This window comes from Cavia porcellus, unplaced genomic scaffold (genome assembly GCF_034190915.1).
Source record: "Cavia porcellus strain 051 isolate PalLab524CR breed Dunkin Hartley unplaced genomic scaffold, mCavPor4.1 scaffold_1, whole genome shotgun sequence".
Lineage (NCBI taxonomy): Eukaryota > Metazoa > Chordata > Mammalia > Rodentia > Caviidae > Cavia > Cavia porcellus.
The window spans coordinates 180817476-180835535 of record NW_026947484.1 but is presented as its reverse complement, the minus strand read 5'-3'; the positions used below and the strand labels follow the sequence as shown (position 1 = coordinate 180835535).

The window sequence follows — 18060 nt, the reverse complement described above, 5'->3', positions numbered from 1 at the left end:
TTTCTTTTACCTTCTCACATTAGTGAGACAACATGATGTTTCCATATGGGTGTCTGATTTATTATACTTATGAGTATGGCTGAGTAGTACTCCATTGTATAAAAATACCACCCCTTTTTTATCCATTCCTTAGTCGATAGATATTTAGGTTGTTTCCAAGATCTACTATTACAAATTGTGCTGCTATAAACATAGATGCAAATATATAGCTATGGTATGTTTTTAATACTTTGGGGAAAATACCCAGAAGGGGAATAGCTGGGTAAAAAGTGAACCCTAACCCTAGTTTTTTGAGGAATCTCCACACTGATTTCCAAAGTGGTTGTACCCGTCTATTCTCCCATCAACAGTGGAAAAGGGTTCCTTTTTCCCCGGCATTTGTTATTAGTTGATTTCTTGATAATAGCCATTCTTTCTGGGGTAAGGCAGAATCTCAATGTTGTTTTAATTTGAAGTCTGATGTATCTTTAAGTAGTTTATAATTTTGACAATTAATTGAATATGAAGTTGTTCTGAAATGTCATATGATGCACCAGTATAACCAATGTATTTTCAATCTGCCAAAAATCTGTCCTCAAACCAGAACCTTCTGTATTTCCGACTTTCTCATAACAATTGGTTTTCCCTTGAAAGCTACAAGAAAGATAAAGTGATAAAACTTCCACTATGTTTACAGATGCATCCCTGTATTTTCTTAGTTTTACTTTGAACAGATCACAATCTGAATTATATATTTTTACCATAAGTTAGAATTCCAATGAGAGACCAAAGAAAAGAGGCAGATTGGGAATAAAATGGAAATCAGAAACTATAAAACCAATCTCACTTAACAATGATTATGCAAAAGTAGATATATTTATTATTGGAGCAATTATCATCTGACCATTCATACTTTTAGCCCTGGGGCTCCTCCTATTAGTATAACACTTCTACAAAACTTAGGCAACCTTTACATATTGCAAAAATACAAATAATAAATATGAGTTCATGAAAAAAGAATCTATACTTTCAATTAAAAATTCTAAAAAAGAATTTTTTTTCTTGTCTTTTTGAGACAAGGTCTTGCTATGCAGTTCAGGCTGATCTTGAGCTCACTTTGTAACCCAGAGTAATCCTGAACTTGCAAGGATTCCCTTGCCTCAGCCTCCCAAGTGCTGGGATCACAGGTGTGCACCACCACACCCGGAAAGTTCTAAAAAATTTTGATTCTCTAAATAAAGCGTTTTGGTTTTTTTTTTTTTTTTTTTTTTTTTTGAGGAAGACTACAGAATCACAATTCGTTCAGGATTTATTTTATGAGAAAATAGTGTTCTAACTCAGCTTTTAGCACATTTGGTCAACATATAGATTCCATAACCAACTGAGAAGACAGACACAGAGAAAGCTGAAAACACAATGCTTCCCATTTCCGCTTTCCACCCCACCCAGAAGCAGTCAGGCTTCACCATCTTCTTCAACCCCAGCACGGAGCAGATATATCACGTGTTGTTTTCTTTTCTGAGCTCCTCAGGGCAGAGATTCAGAAACTCATCTGATAAAGAGCCTGACGTAATGACATCCCAATAAATGCTGAAGAATAAACAACAATAATTTAATAAATACACATGATTTCGATGAAAGACCAGCGATGATTTCTAACTCAAGAGATAAGACAGATATACTTCAAATAAATCATACAGCAAAAGTAACTTTAACTGGAAATGAGAAAACTTGGAATGAGAAAAAAATATTGAGTTGTGGACTCAATATTTTGCTAAACTGGGCTATAGCAAAATAGCAAAAGCTCTATTTCACAATCTATTGATAAGAATTTCTCTACTCTCTCTTGCAACACTGATGAGAAAATCAGTTCAAATAAGAAAAAGGAATGCTGAGTTGTGTAAACAGTAACTATTTAAACATAAAAACTGTGAATGCCAGGCCTTTGCCCCACTAACTTGCTGGCTGCATCATGAAACTAATTTTTTAAACCATAGGTAGCTAAGCCAGAAAGAAAGAAAGAAAGAAAGAAAGAAAGAAAGAAAGAAAGAAAGAAAAGAAGCAAAGAAACAAGCCAGCAAGCCATGTCATCTTAGGGGTACTCATGTAGAATGGACAAGTTTAGCTGTGCATAACAGTTGAAGTCCTACATCTTTCTGTGTGAATAAAAGACTTCCCAAAAAATTGTAATCTTTACAAAAAAGTATAACCTGACCACTTTTGATATCAAAAACTCTAGTTTTAAAATACAACAGTATCACCTTGTTTCAGTTCGCCTTCTTTGACCTGTGGTCTAGAGAGCCAGGAGAAACTGCTACTTTCAAAGTTTATGTTATTGATTGAGTTCTTCCTCTGTCCCAGGCACACTTCTTGGGGCTTAAAGAATGTTGAATGAAAAAAAAAAAAATGACAAAGACCCCTGTTTTCGAGTAGTAGAGATGACAATAAACAATACACATAGTAAATAGGTTATGCACAGCGGCTGGCTCCGCCCACAGGAAGTCAGGCACCTGGTCCCTGCCTCACACCGCGGGATGGAAAGTAGCACAGGAAGAATCCAGAACGCAGCAACTGATCTTTCAGAGGAATTCAAGTGGATTGACCCCTCCTCATCCATCACAGGACTGGGACACCCAGGCCACACAGAAAGACCCTAACGAGGGTGCACACGGTGGACAGGCAAGACTAGCAAGATGGAAAAGTCCAAAATACAAGCCAACAGGCGGTAAGTTAGATGACTGGTGTTGTGCATAGGGCCAGAGACGGGATGGAAGCGGGTAGGTGGGGCCACCTCCTTTTTAATTGAATTTTGTTCTATTTTATCTTGTACTTTTGTTTTTATCTTACTTTCATTTCCTTTTTCTTTCTTTTTTTCTTTTGTTCTCTCTTTTATAAACTACTAGGGAAAATTTCCATCACAGAAAACTAATTTCATTCCCCAAAATCAGAGCCCAAGTCGGACCACATGCCTTCATTTTTTCTTTTCCATCCCCTTCTAGTTTTCCAAGTCTTGGGTGATCATCCTTTGTCCTCCAACCTTGCTTCTATTTCCTTTCCATTGTCTTTTTTTTATACACTTTCCTTCCTAAATTTCCCCACTGCGGGGTAAAACGACTCTACCAAGCAGAAACACTTTGAATACAAACTCCTAATTTATGATCCATTATGTTATACAACTATAGACTTTGCTCTTAGGTCTAAAGTACAAAATCAATCACCACAGTTTGCCAATTGCTAAACTGTGCTTGATGCTATTGTTATTGCTAAATTACTTTAGCAAGGATGTCATATCTGTTCAATTGGTCATTCTCTCTTCCATAACAATACCGGGAAGCTTTGGGGTAATAACCTCACCACAGCCCTACACCAAAGGCCTGGAAGCCAAATAGATACCAACATCCCATTCTTAATTAATTGGGCAGGTAGGATCTTGGGACATACATAAAACAAGAACCTCCTAAACATAGAAGATATACCTGAAGAACAAACATTTTTAGAGGGGCTTTCATACTAGTGATATAACTATCTACTACAAAAACTCACATGGATCATCACAGAGAACAAAATAAAGTAAAATAACACTGAGATACCACCTCACCCCAGAAAGAATGGCTATTATCAAGAAATCAATGAATAACAAATGCTGGAGTGGCTGTGGGGGAAAGAAACACTTTTCCACTGTTGATGGGACTGTAGACTGGGGTAACCACCTGGAAATCATTGTAGAGATTCCTCAAAAAACTAGGATTGGAGGTCCCATTTGACTCAGCTATTCCCCTTCTGGGTATCTTCCCAGAAGAATTAAAAACATCATAGCACAGAGGTATATGTGCACCCATGTTTATAGCTACACAGTTTGTAATAGTAGATCTTGGAAATAACCTAAATGCTCATTAACTAAGGAATCCATAAAAAAGATGTTTTATACAATGGAATACTACTCAGCCACAAAGAGGGATAAACTGTAGACCTTTTATAGGTAAATGGATGCAACTTGAGATTACACTCATAAGTAAAATAAGTCAGACACACATGTGTAAATATCCTGTTGTTTCACTAGTGTGAGAAGCTGAAAGAAACAACTTTATGAGCCAAGTGTGGTGGCACATGCCTGTAATCTCAACACTTGGGAGGCTGAGGGAGGAGGACTGCTGCAAGTTTGAGGCCAGCCTGGGCTATAAAGTGAGTTTAAGGCCACCCTGAACTACATAGAAAAACACTGCCTCAAAAAAAGTATGCACATGTATGTGTGTGTTCAGCTATACTACTGACTTCTCTGAAGTCATTGAAGAGACAGATTTGTGCTGGTACTGTTTAGAGAATTGAATACAGATGTCTTGTGCTCTGGGTGAATGACTTGGGAATGACAATGTGCAATACATGTACCATTGTTGCCCCTGACTGACATGTTTTGAATATTTTGGCCTTTTTTTTTAAATAAAAGGATTTGAATAAATAAATAAGTAAATAGAAACAAATCCATAAGGCTACCAAGGAAATCAGATCAGAAATAATCTCTCAGGTAAAAAAAAAAAGAAATGACAGCCATATTGAAGAAATTGTACAACATATCTAGAGAAGACATAGATTTAAAAAATAGAGGAGCATAGGAAAATGATGGAAACCTTGAATGAACAATACAGGGGAGAAATACAATGCAATGCATGCATGATTCAAAGGGATATCCAAGGAATTAAAACTTCTATTGAAAGCTGGCAAACCTGCTTGAACAAAACTGAAGATAGATCTTTAGACTTTGAAGACAGGATCATGACTAGCAATCATGAAAGGAAAATCCTTTTAAAAATAGCAAAGTGCCAGGAAATAACAATTCAACAACTTCAAGACAATGCAGAGAAAAGCAATATAAGTCTGGAGATGTCAGTGAAAAAGGAGGAGTCAAAACAAATGACATAAAAGGGTACTTACAGAAGTAATAATAGCAGCAGACCTCCCAAGCATGGAAACAGAGTCTGACATAAAATAAATGAGGCATACAGCACTTCAAACAGACAGAACCAAAATAAATCCACACCCAGTTATACAATAATCAAGATTCGGGAGCTGGGGATTTATCTCAGCGCCTGCCTTGCAAGTGCGTGGTGGTGAGTTCAATCCCTGGTACTGGTAAAAAAAAAAAAAAAAAAAAATCAAGATTCCAGAAATTCAGCAGAAAGATAGAATATTAAAAGCTATTAGAGAAAATAAACAGATCATCTATAAAAGAAACACCATTAGAATCATGGCTGACTTCTGAGCATAACCCCTTAAATGAAGAAGAATTTAGAGTGAAATATTTCAAGTCCTGAAAAAAAATAACTTCCAGCCCAGATTGATGTACTCCACAAATTATCTTTCAAAATGCATGGAAAAATAAGATATTTTCATGACAAAAACAACTAAAGAAATTCATGACCACCGGGTATGGCAGTGCATGCCTGTAATCCCAGCACAATCCCAGGAGGATTGTTGCAAAGTCAAGACCAGCCTGAGCAACAAAGTGAGTTCAAGGCCAGCCTGAATAGCATAGCAAGACCCTGTCTCGAAAAGACAAAAGAAACAAAAAAGAAAAAAAGAAAGAAATGCATGACCACCAAATCAACCCTACAAAGACTACTGAAAGATATTCTAGATAGAGATAAAAATAACCACAGTCCCAAGAGCAACATCAGAAAGAAACCACCAAGCAGTGGAAGCAATTAAATAGAAAAGAAAAGCAGGGAACCAACAGTAGGAAAATATCATCAAAGATAGGCCAGGGGCTGGGGATTTAGCTCAGCAGCATAAGCGCCTGCCTTGCAAGCGCATGGTTGTGAGTTTGAAAAAAAATAGATAAGTCAATACATATCAGTTATAACCATCAATGTACATGGTCTCAATTCACCAATTAAAAGAAATAGTTTGGCAGAATCAATCAAGAAAAAAATCCAACAATAAGCTATATGCAAGAAACTCAATTAACTCAAAAAGAAACTCATAGCCTTAAAGTCAAAAGATGGAAAACAATACTTCATGAAACAGGAACCTAAAAAAAAAAAGCAGGGGTAGCTATTCTATTTGCAGACAATGTGAACTTGAAACCAAGAATGATCAAAAGAGATGAAGAATGTCACTGCATACTTGTTAGGGAAAAAATTCAACAGGAACAAGTTACAATCATAAATACATATGCACCAAATATGGTAGCACCCAACTATATAAGATAAATATTAATAGACATGAAAAAAATCAAATAAGGAACAACACAATTGTAACAGGGCAGCTTAGTACCACATTGTCTCAAACAGATAGATTAATGACAAAAAATCAGCAAAGAAATAACAGAACTGAACCAACCTGTGCACACATGGACTTAGTAGATGTTTACAGTATGTTCCATCCAACATCAGTATACACAGTCTTCTCAGCTGAACACATGACATTCACTAAAATAAATCATATATTAGCCCATAGAATATGCCTAAGTAAATGCAAAAAAACTGAAATTCTCCCATGCATATTATCTGACCATATTGCAGTGAAACTGGAAATTAATGGCAAAAGAAACCACCACAAAAACTCTATAAAGAATCAGAAATTAAATAGCACCCCCCTGAACAATGAATGGGTCACAGATGAAATTGAACCATATTTACAATCAAATGAAAATGCAAATCCAACATCCCAGAAACTGTAGCGCCCAACAAAAGCAGTCTTAGGAGGGAAATTTATAGTGGTGAATTCCCACATCAGGAAAACAGAACTAGCACAAATAAACATAGTGCTGCATCTCAAGCTTCTAGAAAAAGAAGAGTAAGTCAAACCCAAAGCCCATACAAGGGAAGAAATTATAAAGATCAAAGCATAAATTAATGCAATTGAGACAAAGGCAATACAGAGAATTGAAGAGTTGCTTCTTGGAAAGAATAAATGAAATTGATAAATCCCTAGCAAACCTTTTCCAAAAAAAGAAATAAAATATTCAAATTCATGCAATGAGGAATAAAAATGGTGAAATCATTACAGATCCTGTGGAAATTCAGAAGATCATCAATACTTACTTCAACAATCTTTACTCACATAAGATAAAACACACTAGAAATTCACACACTCCTAGAAATGTATGAATTACCAAAAATAAAGAAGTTAGAAAAATTCTGAATAACCAAGTATCAGTTAATGAAACTGAAAACGTAATTAAATACTTACCAACAAAGAAAAGCCCAGGTCCTGATGGATTCATGGCTGAATTCTACAAGAAAGTTAGAGAAGATTTAATATCAATATTCCTCAAACTCTTCAATGGTATTGAAAGGAAAGCAATTCTCCCTAACTCATTCCTGGAGGCAACTATTACCCTGATACCAAAACCAGAAAAAGGCCCCAACAAAGAACTACAGTCTAGTCTCCCTAATGAATATAGATGCAAAAATCTACTAGCTAACAGTCAGATGAGGTGGTTTATGCCTGTAATCCCAGCACTCAGGAGGATCATTGTGAGGTCAAGGCCAGCCTGGGCTACAAAGTGATTCAAGGCCAGTCTGAACTTCATACTGAAACCTTGTCTCAAAAAGACTATAAATAAATAAAAATACTAACAAACAATGTATCAGTCATCAAGAATATCATACACCATAACCAAGTTGGATTCATGGCAGGAATGGCTCAATAAATGCAAGTCCAAAATGTACAATGTTTTGTTTGTTTGTTTGTCTTTTTGAGACAGGGTTTTATTATGCCATGCAGGCTGGCCTCAAACTCCCAGAAATCCTCCTGCCTCTGCGATCTTCCTGCCTCAGCCTCCCAAGTGCTGGGATTACAGGTGTACACCACCACACCCAGCAAATGTACAATGTTGTGAAAGAAGAAGAAACTGCTCAAAAGGGAAGAACAACTGGGATGGAGAAAAGGGGGAAAAAGGGAAATATATATATACATATATATATATATATAATATATATATATATTATATATATATATACATACACACGATTACTAAAATGATTATACTACCAATACCTATTAGTTCATTGAAAAGAATGATTTGGGCTTATATTATTTAATTTTTAATGCCTTTGTCTTGTAATCTGAACAACTAATTTGAAAATAACACTATGCAATATTACCCATTGTTAATCTATTTTCTTGTTTTGAAATTCTTTTCTTTTCAAATCCATTAAAAAATAAATAGAAACTAGGCATGGTGGCTCACGACTATAAGCCCAGCACTCGAGAGGCTGAGGCAGGAAGATTGTTCAGAGTTCAAGACCAGCCTGGGCTACAAACTGAGCTCAAGGTAAGCCCAAACTGCAATGGGAGACCCTGTCTCAAAAAAGAAAAAAAAAAAAAAATCAAAGATAAATAGCAAAAAAAGAAGAAGTGGAAAAAAAAACTACAACAAAATTTCAAAGCACATCAGTCAGAGGGTAACAATGGTACATACATTGCATATTGTCATTCTCAAGTTGTTTTGAAATTCTGTATCACTTTTATTGTTTTTTCTCTTTGAAATTAAAAAATAAATAGACAAATAAATAATGTAATATTAGGAGATACTCAGTTTCAATGGGGAAGAAAGCAGAGCAGGGTATAATACATCCAGCAATGATGGACTGGAAAGTGTTGGGTATTTTCTCATAGTAAATAGGGCAATCAAGGGGTCTGGACAGGGTTGATTAAAAGCCCTAGATTTAAGCAAATATCCAAAGAGGTGCCAGGCATGGTGGCGCACCCCTGTGATCCCAGTGCTGAAGATCAGCCTGAACTACACTGCAAGATCCCATTCAAAAAATGGACATCAGAAAAGGTGAAGGAAAGGGAGTGTTTCAGCAAGGGAATGCAAAAGGCTCAGCTGGGAGGACCTGGCCAATCCAAGAGCAGCACAAAGGCCAGCGTGGCTGTGCCATAGAGGGAACCTAGGAAAACACGTAGCTAGTGAGTTAGTTAGAAAGGAAAGGGGGCACTATCGGGGACCTGGCCAAGATCCCCAACTGCCTTCCTGAGGGGTACAGTGAAAGAATGAAAGAAGAAAAAGAGACAAATTTAATAATGCATCACAAGGGGCTAGGAGGTCAGTGCCTCAGGTTGGACAGAGACTAAAATACTCCAAACCAGTCACTGTTGGACGTTACGATGTAAGGGAGCTAGCAAAAGATTCAAGGTTGGAGGAGGATTCAGAGGTTGGTGACTCAGCAGGCAACGGGTAATCCTGGGGTGACTCAAAAGAACGGAGAAGATTTTATGCTAAGAGGGATCTTGTCCTGCAGTGTTCTTTTTAATCTTAGTAGTTTTAGTTTAGTCTTGGTGGGTAGGAGAGGATGGCCCATCCCAAAAGGGTTAATGGAAAGTCTCAAGAGGGTTCCCGTAATCCCAAACTTCAGTTTATCCCTTATGGAAGTATGCAAAATTAGTCATTGTGAATTTGTGGTCCCCAACAGGGTATGGGACAAAGACAAATCACACAGGGCTCTCTAAGTCCCTGTACTCAGATTTTTACTGAGTAAAGAATGGAGTCACTGTAAGGTTTGAGCAGCACTGGACTGATCTGATTTACGCTGTAAATGTTTAGACATGCTCAAGGGGAGGCAAAAGTGGAAGCATGGCAGGACCACACATGGAGTGACCATGGTGGCAGGGATGGAGACTATGGGAAGGCCTTGGCATCGACTCTCACCAAGCCAACAGATCTACCATCACCCCTGGATGTCCAACCAACCTGCCAGAAACAAGCTAGAATAAATATCCAACATAGCACTCTTCTTTGAGGGATCCAGTGACTTCTCAGTGGCAACTTGACTGCACTGGGCTTTTTGCATGCTGGAAGATCATAAAATTTGTTCTTACCAAAGTAAACATTTATTTCTGGTATCGTTCCTGCTTTAGCTATACAGGTACTTCCACTATACACCTGATCCACAGGTGTAACATCTCACCCAATAGAGCAACCAATCTAAAGACCCACCAGCAAGTATGCTGCTCAGACCACCTTCCAGAAAAACTTACCTAGTTAGGCACGGTGGTACATGCCTATACTCCCAGCACTGAAGAGGCTGAGCCAGGGGGATTGCTGTGAGATGAAAACCAGCCTGTACTACAAGACAAGACCCTATCTCAAAAAAAGAAAAGGAAAGGAAAGGAAGGGAAGGGAAAGAGAAAGGGAAGAGATAAAGAAAAGAAAAAAGGAAAACAGAAGAACCTTACCTGTAAGAATGTGAAATCTGCTGTGGGAAGAACAGTTGGCTTCCTGGGCAGCCCTAAGCTGCCGAGCACGTTGTACCAAAGTGTGGTAATCTCCTACAGTGATTGCTGTAACAGTCTTTACTCGGGAGATGTATAATTAGGGTTTGGATATGAAACATTCCCCAAAAACTCATATGTTCAAGGATTGACCTCCAATGCAGCAGTGTTCAGAGGTTAGATTCTTTGGAAAGTGATTAGATCATGAAAACTCTAATCTTATCAATGGATTAACCCCCTGATGGAGTCACAGCTTACTGGGCTACTTACTGAGAAGTGGGAAAAATTTGGGGAGCAGGTGGAGGACATAGCTCACTGACACAGCAACTGCCTGGCAAGTCCAAAGTCCTGAGTAAGGTTCCTGGTACAAAAAAAAACAACTCTTTGGGAGGTAGAGTGTAGTAGAACCAAGTAGGTCACTGAGGATATGCCCTTGAAGAGTGTGTTCTGTGTCCCCCTCCTCCCTTTATGGATTGCATCTAGATGCTCCTCTACAGCAGTCATAGGTAGAGATTTGGGAGGTGGCTGAATCTGGGGTGTGTGATGCTAGGGTAAGTACACTGTTTTCTTCCATCAACTTTCTCCCTACAGTGCTCCTCTGCCATGAAACCCTCAGAACCAACCACCAATGCACTGAAACCTTTACAAACTGTGAGCCAAGTAGACCTGTCCTCCTCTAACCTGTTGGATATTTTGTGTCAGTAACAGAAAAGTACTCAGACGCCCTCTTGACCCACACACGTATGCACACTGCCTCTCAGCTGCTGAGGTGAGGCTCTACCCTACCCCGTGCTGTCTGCCTGACATTCTGCCTCGTCTGGGTTGAGAAACATCCGAGGCAAGTGACCGCAGGCTAAAACCTCTGTGAATCTGTGACCCAAATCAAATTTTTCTTCCTTTAGATTGTTTATAGCCCAGGTGTTTTGGAAAGTTAACACAGCACACAGGCTTGGTTGAGATTTGTCACCTCTGCATTGTAGTCTGAGTCTTTTTACCCAATTCTATTTCTCTCCCTCTTTCCCTGAACAGGAAACATATTAGCATTGTGGTTTGAAGGCCTTCTTTGCCAAACTCTGCTTTCTTGCCTCTACTTTTCAGTTGATACAAACAAAACAAATCGTATTTTTAACTATTCTAATGTGTGTCTCCCAGGGACCTGAATCTACACAGTGAAACTTTATGAATAGGAAACCTGAGATAGGGGGAGTAGGAGAGTATCTGAGGAAATCAGAAGCTTAAGCTAAAAGATAAAAAGGAAAACTAAAGCTTAATTTTTATAGGCTGACGTTGTTTTTAAAATATTTTCTTTATTTTGTAAACGGGGAGGGCAAGAGGGATTGAAGGGAGAGTAGGTAAATGGGGAAAGAAAAAGAAACAAGTTGTATTATGTACAAGTATAAATTCTCTACGATGAATGTGATCATTATGTATACTTAAAATATACCAATAAAATCTGACTGGAGAAAAAAATAATTTTGGGGGGGGCATTCTGAGAATAGAAATCATGACTTTGCACTTACCAAGCAGGTACTTGAGCCACTGAGCTGAATCCCTGCCCCAATAATTTCTTTAATAAATTGAAACTTTAGGGCTGGGGCTTTAGCTCAGCACCAGAAGCACCTGCCTGGCAAGTCTAGGTCATGAGTTCGATCCCTGATACCAATAAATAAATTGAAACTTTATTAGAGTGAGGAAATAAGTTTGTACTTAACAAGGTGTCACTGTTGTACACCTATCTAGAATTTGGAATACAATTTTATGAACATAAAGTTGAGTCTTAAAACACTGATCAGCTTGAAATGACGGGGAAAGGAGTCATTGCTTAACAACTAGGCACGTGTTGTGATTTTTACTGTTGTGCTTTCTTTCTATATTGGTATTAGGGTCCCTCTCTTGAGACAGCCACTGTCTCTTGAGACAGCCACTCTGTAGCAGAACCCTTATGGGGTAGTGAGTGGGGAGTGGGGTTCAGGTGTGTCAGTCAGGTGAGAAACAATAAGGTGAGACTCAAATGCAGAAACAGAACAAATGTATTCCTCATGGATCCCACAGAGGTTAGCAGTGCAGGCAGAAAGTCTACTGAAAGTCTAGAGGCAGCTGGAGCTCAACTAGCAGGTAAGAGTGGCACTGCGGAACCATGAGGCTACCCCTTGATTCAGGGCCATGCGGATTATCCTTTAGGCTTTCCCATACTGGTGGGGACGAGGATTGGCTGTTTTAATAAAACACAAGCAAAGAGAGGGGTTTTGCTTATTTAATCAACTCTGGTGTTCACCTGCTGGTTTTACTGTAGTCAGCAGCGCAGGGATGTGGGTTTGGAATCAGTGGGATAAAAACGAGTATATTGCAAACAACCACATGGCCAGGGGAAATTTTAACTAAGACAAAGGTGAGGCTGTACCTCTGGTATCAGATAACTACATTAGGCCTAAAAATAGATGCTACTATATTAAACAAACTTATGACAGCGTGTTTTGTCTATGGAAGGGCTTAAGTGAAACACTGAAATTTTTCTGGATGGAATCCAGAATCTGGTTTTGTCTATCACAGTATTTCAACACTAATGCTTGGTAGAGTTGGAGCTCACAGACCATTTGCTGGCGAGACTGGTGTCCTGCTGAACACCATCACTAGGGGTGACACTCCAGAAAGCATTAGGGCATTCCCAAGGCATCCTCTACCATACTTACATTTGGTGAGCCTCTCTCAGACTACAACTCAGCAAGCCTGTCGGTTCTATCTTTGGGAATGCAGAACTCAAATACTTCTTAGCATTTGTGGGACTTCCACCTTGACAAGTTATCACTCTCATTTGGATGACTGTTGAAAATCTAAGTGGCCCCTTTTTTTCTGTGCCTCCCTGGGAAGTTTCACTCGCAGAAATCAGTGCAAGCCTTTAAAACATAAGGCGCAGGATGTCACTTTTCTGCTTTAAATCCTCTTTCCAAGTTACTCAGCATTAAAGATCAAGTCTTTCCTGTGGCTCTCTGCCCGTTGTCCTGTCTCCCTTACATTTTCAGGGTTATCATTTGGTCTCTCTCCTTGATTCCCTGGCTCTTTGATCTGCCTTCCTTGTTACTCCTCCAATATGCCAAGGATGCTGCTACCTTAAGCCAGTGTCTGCACATAGTGTCACGTGAGTGTGAACACTTATGACTATGACTATTGTTTCTCCTTGCAAAACTACATGACTGCCTTCTTCTACTTTCACCGCATCAGGGAAATTTTGATTAATCTATATGTAAATCTGGTTCTCAGCAGCAAAACGTCATATTTAAATGAGGTATTTTTATGGGTTGAATGGTATCCTCCCCCCCACACACACACAAAAGACACATTGAGGACCTAAATTCCAGTACCTCAGAATATGACCTTATTTGGAAATGAGGTCATTATAGTTGCAGTTAGTCAGATGAAGTCATACTAAACTCATTAGGAGTCATTAATGCAAGACTGGTATCTTATGCTTCGGAAAAACTCAGTATGTGAGAACCAGCTGCCAAAGGTAGAAGGTGCCAAGAGACCGAAGAAAGAAGCTGACAAACCCAGGACTGCACAAAATGAAATTTGTTAGGGACCTATGGACAGCATGTCTTAGGCAGAAGCAGGACACAAGGATCCCTGTACTCCAAGGCGGGAGGAAGGGGTTTCTATGCTAAACTAGACACAGGTAGGCCTCAGCCAACTGTAACATACTTTGGCTTTCTCAAAAACCATTAAATATCAAACATCAGTTAAGTTTGAGCCATGGCACAAAATGTTCAACTGACTATCTTAATGACTATATTTATCCTACGGAGTTTGCAGTATGTACCAGGATCATTTGGTGGGAAATAGCGGTCATGAGCAAACCAGCTATGGTCAGGTTAGGCTGAAGCCCTGTATCTTATAGAAGAGACAAAGGGACACAGATACAATGGAGGAAAGTGCCATATGATGATGAAGGCTGGCACTGTAGTGCTGCGTCTGCCAGCCAAGGAATGCCACGGATGGCAAAAAACCACTGGAAGCTTAGGACACAGGGACAGATTCAGAGTCAGCACAGTCCTGGCAATGCAATTCTTAATTTCTAGCTTTCAGAACTGTGAGACAATAAATTTCCATGTTTTAAGTAACCCAGTTTGTGGTATTTTGTTACAGCAGCCCAAGGAAACAAATAGTATAGTTATATTTGAGGAAGACTCAATAAAGGGACTCTTCAAAAAAAATAATAAAGGGATTCTTTATGATGATGTAGAAGAGTATACAGAGAAACTTTAGGGAGACTACAGGATGCTGAGATGAGAAATAAGGTTTTATAGGCTTGAAGGAGTAAGACAGGGAGCAGTTACCAGCATCTAAAAGTAGAAAATCACCTAGAAAGAAGCCACCCTACTGAGCAATGACCTTGGGCCAAGTGCACTGCCAACCACAAAGAGGAATAAATTACCTAACTTCACTGTTCTTCCATTGGCTAAGACCCCCCAGGAGTCCACTTGAGGCAGCCCTCACAAGTCAGCTTTCAAGTCAGGGGTGATAGGTGAAGAAGGCGTGGGCTGGGTAGGAATAAAACATACCCGACACATTTTCTGTAACAACAGCCCTTTTCCTGGGCACTACTGATCCTCTTCCTGTGCTTGTTTAGAAAAACAGTACTTACTACTTTTTAGTTTTCTTATCTATTCATCTAATTACTATCCACTCCATGAGGGCAAGGACTTTGTTTTGTTCCCTACAATGTCCCCACCACCAAGAACAGTTCCTGAAATGCGTACAGCTTCAATAACTATGGGTAGAATGGATACTGTTTGAAACTCAACATTTTCATCTTAGTGCTAGTTTGTATATACTTTAATGTGTCTCCAAGGATTCATGGGTTGAAATTTAGTCCCCATTTTGAGGTGTTATGGAAACTTTATGATATTTAGAGTTGGGGTTTGGGGAGATGATCAAGATTTGATAAGGTCATTATGATTGACTTTATGTGGGAGATGAGAACTCTATCTTTTGCCACACAATGCTTCAGACTCTATTAGTAAAAGCAGTCACCAGTTAAGGTCCCTAAACCTTTCACCTCCAGAACCACCAGCCAAAATAAACCTTTTCTTCCTTCCTTCCTTTCTTTTTATACCAGGAATCAAACTCAGGACCTTGTACTTGCCAAGCAGGCACTTAGGCCACTGACTATATCCCTAGCCCTAAGCCCCTTTTATTTATAAACTTACCCAGCCTCAGATATCTCATTATAGTAATGGACTGAAACACTTCCTGTTTTCTAGGCCAGCAGCAGCTGTCTCTCCTGTTACTCATCATCTTCCCTGAACCATCTGACCAGTTTCCAAAGATACAAGCAAAACGGTTTGGCTTGTTACCAAGCACTTGGTGTCAGTGACTCCCTCTCAGCATTTTGTCTTGCCTAATAACTGTAGAAGGGAGGTGTGACACACTGGAACACACACGGCATGTTGGTGGCCTTTGTTATGGTACAGGGGAGAGGTCTTGTTATCTAGGAGTGAACTGTGAGACTCCAGGTTCACGCTTTACAACTTACACGTGGTCTATCCAACTTGTTTCACTAGATCAGGAATCAGTGTGTCTGGCATGTAGCTTTTCTAAAAGGTAAAACAAAACAACACACATACACACAAACCAATTTTATCTAACATTGTACTGTACTTTAGAAAACATTGGGTGAATATCCTAATAGTCACTTAAAACCTGTTGTCACAACTATTTGGCCAACTATATACTTGTATATCTCTAAAAGCATGCCTGTGAGGGTGACACGGGGTCCCTGGTCCCTTCCTACTGTCTTTCCCATTCCCTACGAAGTAAGCAGCTCTACCACCATGTCCTCCTGCCTCCCCCGCCCTGACATACTGCCCTGCCACAAGCCCAAAACAATACGGACAAGCAACCATGAAATGAAACTTCTGTAACCATGAGCCAAAGTAAATCTTTACTCCTTGTATCTCAGGTATTATGACAGAAACCCAACACAGGTACTAAACACAGATGTGGCATTAATGGGTTATGGTTTAAAAAGCCCACTCTGAGTGCTGGGGACATTAGGGTAGGGCTAGAGGTTGAAAGATCAGCCGCAAAGCAGGTGAAGGATGATGACTTAGCCTATGGTTATAGAAGTAAAAATTGTGAAAAATGGATGATTTAGGGATATACATTGGGAAATAAAATCGATGGGATGTGATAATACACTAGATGAAGTGGTTTAGCAGGTTAAAATGAGGAAAGATAGTGACCTAGGAATGAAGACAAAGCTTTGGCCTGCCTGAATACCTTGGTAGGTGGTGACACCATCAAATAAGACAGTGGAAAATGGAAGAGAAGCAGTTTGCAGGTGGAAGGCAAAATCATGGGAAAGTCAGCTGTTACATCTGGTCATGTTACTTTTCAAAGATTTGCTATGCTTTTTTTTTTTTTTTTTTTTTGTCTTTTTCCTTTTTATTGGTACTGGGGATCAAACTCACAACTGCCTGCTTGCAAGGCAGGCGCTTATGCCGCTGAGCTAAATCCCCAGCCCAAGTTTGCTATGCTTTAAATGAAAACAATGGTTAGGTAGTGTCTTAGCTACGTTTCTTGCTGCTGAGACAAAATACTGGACACCCACAAGTGAAAGGAGGAAAGGTTTATTTCAGCTTAGTTTGTAGAGGCTTCAGCCCACAGTCTGCTGGCTCCAAGGCAGGGTATCATGGCAGGCAGGCATCAGAGGGGAAACAGTTCAAAGCGTGACAGGCAGAAGGCAGCAAGCTTCCAATTCCTTTTTACCCTATCCAGATCACAAACCTTTTGGATGGTACCACTCACATCCAAGGAGAACCTTCCCATTACCCACACCCAAATCTATACTAAACCAGTCAGTGACTAATTAACCTTAATCCAGATTCACACACCCTTAATCCACATTCATACACCCTAGATCCAGCCACCTCTGAAACCTTCACCTATGAGCACATGAGGATCTGGAGGTACTTCTAAACACAAGCTGGAACAGGCAGCGAGCTAATTTTATATCTAAGGGGAGAGGTCCAGGCTGCAAGTATTTTAAAATAAGGGCCAAGATGAGATCACCTGTGATTAAAACTAGAAATACAGGAAGGAAACGAATCAGTTATTCCATGATGGCATGGGGAGATATGTGATGTGAAAAGGAAAATGCCTGCCCAGTGGAGAGGGAAACTGGTCAGGGAAAGTTTCATGAAAGAATTCATTCCCAAGCTTCTAAATCCATGGAAAACCAAGTACTGTAGTCCTAAGCATGCTGCTCGAGGGAGATGATCTGCATTAGTCACATAGTTAATGAATGACTTGACTATAATTGTTTTACACTTTAACACTTTGAAGTCAAATATGTTATTAAGAGGCATCCAGAAAAACTAGCTCCAGTTTTTCTGGCTGAGTTCAAACTCTGGCTCCGTCACATACTAGTTGGGTGACTCCACACATGTTACTCAACATTTCTGTGCTTCAGTTTCCTCACCTATAAATGGGCACACTACAAATAGCCAACCGCTTATAGATTGTTCGCTATGCTCCTGGTGCTAAGATTTTGCATAATATGCATTTATTACCCTTCCTCCTCTAATGATCAATAAGCTGAGTGACATTATCTCCACTTTACTTTTAAGAAAACGGCAGCTTATTCACCTAACATGTATTGAGTGCCTGCAATATGCCAGACATGTTTCTTGGGTGCAGGGTACAGGTAAACAAAGTGAAATTTATGCCTTCGTGCAGCTTCAGACTGTGGCTTAAAAAGAGAAAGACGATACACATAATAAATATAAACATTATATAGTACATGGATGATTAAACTCTATAGAAAAAATACAGCAGGATAACAAAACTGCAGATGTCACTGAAAAGGTG

General features: G+C 39.5%; 1 long non-coding RNA gene across 1 annotated transcript; it reads right to left on the bottom strand.

Moving 5' to 3' along the window:
• Window positions 1-1235: 1235 nt before the first annotated feature.
• LOC134473702 (uncharacterized) lies at window positions 1236-7298 on the bottom strand. Its single transcript, XR_010044100.1, has 3 exons — window positions 7168-7298; window positions 6316-6404; window positions 1236-1569 (listed from the first exon to the last, which is right to left on the bottom strand). It is a non-coding gene; the product is annotated as an uncharacterized LOC134473702 (long non-coding RNA).
• Between the last annotated feature and the right edge of the window lie 10762 nt (window positions 7299-18060).